Source organism: Pinus tabuliformis, chromosome 6 (assembly GCF_031772625.1).
Source record: "Pinus tabuliformis cultivar Carrire ecotype Pingquan chromosome 6, CPIR1, whole genome shotgun sequence".
In the NCBI taxonomy this organism is placed as follows: Eukaryota; Viridiplantae; Streptophyta; class Pinopsida; order Pinales; family Pinaceae; genus Pinus; species Pinus tabuliformis.
The window spans coordinates 1,227,217,176-1,227,221,695 of NC_142292.1; positions in this window are offsets into that span (position 1 = coordinate 1,227,217,176).

Consider the following 4,520-nt stretch of genomic DNA (forward strand, 5'->3'; position numbering starts at 1 on the left):
TCGTTGGATTGCGTACCTCTGCACCTGCAACTGTCGCTAAGCTGTGTACCTCCGCACCTGCAACTGTCGTTGAGCTGTGTACCTCCGCAAATGCACATGTGTCTGAACTGCGGTCCTCCGCACCTGCACCCGTATCTGAATTGCGTACCTTCACACCTGCGTTGTGGATCACCTGTGGACCTCCGAATAGAACCAAATTACCAGTCCTCCAATATGCCACAGACTGTCAGATCCATAGATCTGATCACGTGCCAAAGAGATCACGACCCCTCAATTGATCTGTCTTTTCATGGTCAGGTTCAACTATAACTCACCAACCGATTACAAGTATTTGAGATCTCGTTCGTCTTAAGATATTCAACACATGAGTACATAGCCAAATGATCTCCTTTCCTTTTTATAGGCAGGCCTTTATTCAAACCATGGATCAAAACCATAGAAAGCCAATACAAGGGACCCAAAACCGGGGGTCAATATTTTAGATGCAATACCACGGACCAAAACCATAGGATCAAAAACGTCGGACTAAATACCATGGATTAATGATAAAAATTCCCACGTGCGCGCACTTCTCTGCATGAAAGTGAGTGAATTTGACGTCCACACCTTTTGTTCGGAGAGCTTGCGGGTATGTCCGCACTTCTTGTTCGGGGCACCTACGGATCCGCAACTTTTGTTAGGCGCACCTGCGGGTATCTCATTTTCTATCATTTTGAGAGCCTGGACAATGATTTGCCACTTGAGTGAGTTGCCATCAAGGACAACACCTGTGCCATAGTGCCAAACCTGAGTCATAATGCCAACAATCTCCCCCTTTGGACTTGATGGCAACCCCAAGATCCTAAAAGTCATTCTCCCCCTTTGTCATCAAGGGCAAAGGGTTATGCTCCCCGTGAGAACATGCTGAAAACTCTGCTCTACTGTTCTGATCGTGCTCCCCCTGACTGTACGCCAGATCTGTAAAAGAATTTTTCTTCAAGAAGAACCATAATCCACCATACACCATAAATGACCTTCCTATCACCAAAAGACTCTATACATACATTCATCACCCAACCAAGTGGGGTTACATAAAAAATTTACATATGACAACGAAGTACATTATATCATTCATCCCAGGCAAAGGCCGTTACATGACCTTGACAAAAGAAATATAAGACATAGAGACAAAACATTAGCAGCAATATTCAGATCAGCATCCATGTTTTCCTTCTGTACTTGCTCCTCCAAGATCTTCTACAATAATGCCAACAATGCATTATCAGAAGAATATATGCTCCCCCTGAACCTGTGCCATTTGGTCTTTGATCAATCCATAAACCAGCGAATGTATGCGTATACCCCATATGAAACTCGCGTACAACCAACAATCTCTGAAACAGACAAGATTCAACAGCAAGATGATGCATCAACTACCCCTAGATTTTGCCTGAGGTATTCAAAGGTCTCCCTAGGCAGCGGTTTGGTGAGTATATCAGCAACTTGTTCCTTAGAGGGAACATACTCCAACTTGACGTTTTGTTTAAGCACTTGTTCCCGAAGAAAATGATATTTGATAGGTATATGCTTGGTCTTTGAATGCATGACTGGGTTCTTTGAAATGCTAATAGCACTTGTATTATCACATAGGATGGAGATAGGTGGAGTACAAGTGATTTGAAAGTCCTGCAAAGTTTGCATCATCCAAAGAAGTTGTGTGCAACAAGATGCAGCAGCCACATACTCTGCTTCAGCTGTAGATAATGCTATTGAACTCTGTTTCTTGCTGAACCAAGATACTAATCTGGAACCCATGAAGAATGCACCACCACTAGTGCTTTTTTTGTCATCCACGCTTCCAGCCCAATCTGCATCTGTATAAGCATGAAGTGTGAGATCTGTATCTCTAGGATACCATAAGCCATAGTTTTGAGTTCCTTGAAGGTACTTGAAGATTCTCTTAACTACCTGAAGATGAGTTTCCTTTGGATTTGCCTGAAATCTTCCAACTATTCCTACTGCATGCATGATGTCAGGTCGGGTACTTGTCAAATAAAGCAGACTTCCAATCATGGATCTATAGGTTGGTTGATGCACTGCTGCTGATTCATCATTTGCATTGAGGTTGCATCCTGTAACCATAGGGGTACATACTAGTTTCGAATCTTCCATGCAATATTTCTTCAAGATCTACTTGAGGTACTTGGTTTGAGATAAAAAGATACCGCCTTCATTTTGTTGGATTTGTAGACCAAGAAAATATGTCAGCTCTCTAAGCAATGACATTTCAAATTCTTTCTGCATTACCAAGGCAAAGTTTTGACTCATAGCTTCTTCATTGCTGCCAAATATAATATCATATACATACACAACAAGTATTAGCAATTTGTCATTTTCAATTTTTATATAAATATTTCTATTTGCTGATCCTTTTGAAAAACCTTGTTGATGAAGGTATTTGTCCAAGCGATAGTACCAAGCCCTTGGAGTCTGTTTAAGACCATAGAGAGCCTTTTTTAGTCTGCATACAAGATTTGGATCATTCCCAAGGATGAAACCATCTGGTTGCTCAATGTACACTTCTTCTTCTAAGTCTCCATTCAGAAAGGCTGATTTCACATCCATTTGAAATACTTTGAACTTATGAAAGCTAGAGAGAGCAAGGAACATTCTGATGGCCTCAAGTCTAGCAACAGGAGCAAAAGTTTCTTCAAAGTCTATTCCTTCATGTTGAGCATACCCTTTACAAACAAGTCTGGCCTTGTTTCTAATTACTTCCCCATTTTGAAGATCCATTTTGTCCCTATGACATTCTTATCTTTTGGTCTAGGAACCAACTCCCAAGTGTTGTTCTTTTCGATCTGCTCAAGTTATTCATCCATTGCCTTGACCCAGCATTCATCTTTGCATGCCTCTTTTACATCTTGTGGTTCAGCAGAGGAGAGTAATGCCAAATAGCTTGAAGCTTCTGCAATTGTTCTTCTTGTTTGTATACCTGCCTCCTTTTGCCCCAAAATTTGAGATTTTGGATGATTCTTTTGAACATACCTGGATGGAGTTTTTTCTTCTATCCTTATCTGTTCCTCTGGTGCCTCATGGGTTTCTTCTTCATCATGAATCTGATTTGATGTTGATGGATAGTCCTCATCATCTTCGAAGTCTTTAGATCTTACCTATTTGGGAGTGATTTCTTTTTCATCCACCACTACATCAATGTTGTCGACAATTCTTCCAAGCCTTTTATTGTAACATTTGTATGCTTTGCTATGAGGAGAATAACCAAGGAGAATGCCTTCATCTTCTCTAGGTTCAAACTTGCCAAGGTTTTCATCATTATTTTTAATATAGCATTTGCTTCCAAAAATTTTGAAATGTTTTACCGAAGGAGTCTCACCATACCAGAGCCCATGAGGAGTTTGAGTGTTGTTCACCCGAATATTTGTCTTGTTGAGAATAACAACTACAGCAAATGCGGCTTCACCGCAGAAGGTTGCGGGAGTTCCAGACTCATCAAGCATAGCATGAGCCATTTGTTGAACCATTCTATTCATCCTTTCCACTACTCCATTTTGCTGAGGAGTCCTAGTTGTAGATAATTCCCTTCTTATTCCATGTTCTTCACAAAAATCGAAAAATTCATTCGAGGTAAATTCTCCATCTCTATCAAACTTGAGGCATTTGATTTTGTGATCTGATTCGTTCTCCACCAAGGCTTTTAATGATTTGAACTTTTCAAAGGCTTCATCTTTGTGCTTCATAAGTCCTATCCAACACATCTTGGAAAAGTTGTCAATGAATAGTATGAAATATTCTTCTCCTAGAGGTGACCTTTTCCTAGATGGACCACATACATCAGTATGGACAAGTTCAAGTGGCTTGCTAGCTGATCCTTCCTTCTCAGGGAAGTTAGTTCTGGTTTGCTTACCAAACTGACACGATTTGCAAATTGTATTGTCTGGAATTCTGATGTCTGGAAGACCACGAACTGCCTGGTATTTACATGCTTTCCTTATCTGTGAGAAGCTAAGATGCCCCAATTTTCTGTGCCATAACTAGTGTTCATCGTTCTTGCTTAGATAGCATTGATGTTGTCCTTATTTGAATATGTATAAATTATTTGGAGTCCTTATGCCTTTGATCATTGTTTTTCCTGTATCAAGATCATGAACACTACATCCATTTGATCGAAATATTAACTCCGTTCCTTGATCACACATCTGACTGACACTCAATAGATTATGCTTTAAGCCATCAACATACATAACATTTCAAGCTTTGACCTTTTCTTTCAACTGAATAGAACCTTTACCTTTTATGAGCGCATGGGTGTCATTTCCAAATGAGACCTTCTTCTCCTTCTCTAAGGCACTATATGACTGAAGTTTTCCTTTATCACCCGTCATATGTTTCGAAAATCCACTGTCGATGTACCATTGATTTTCTTGCCCTTCCACATATAAGGCTATACCACATCTTTCTGGTTGCGGTTCTTTCATTCTCCATGTTTTGGAATTTGAGGCTTGTTCCTTTGTTTGCTGAAA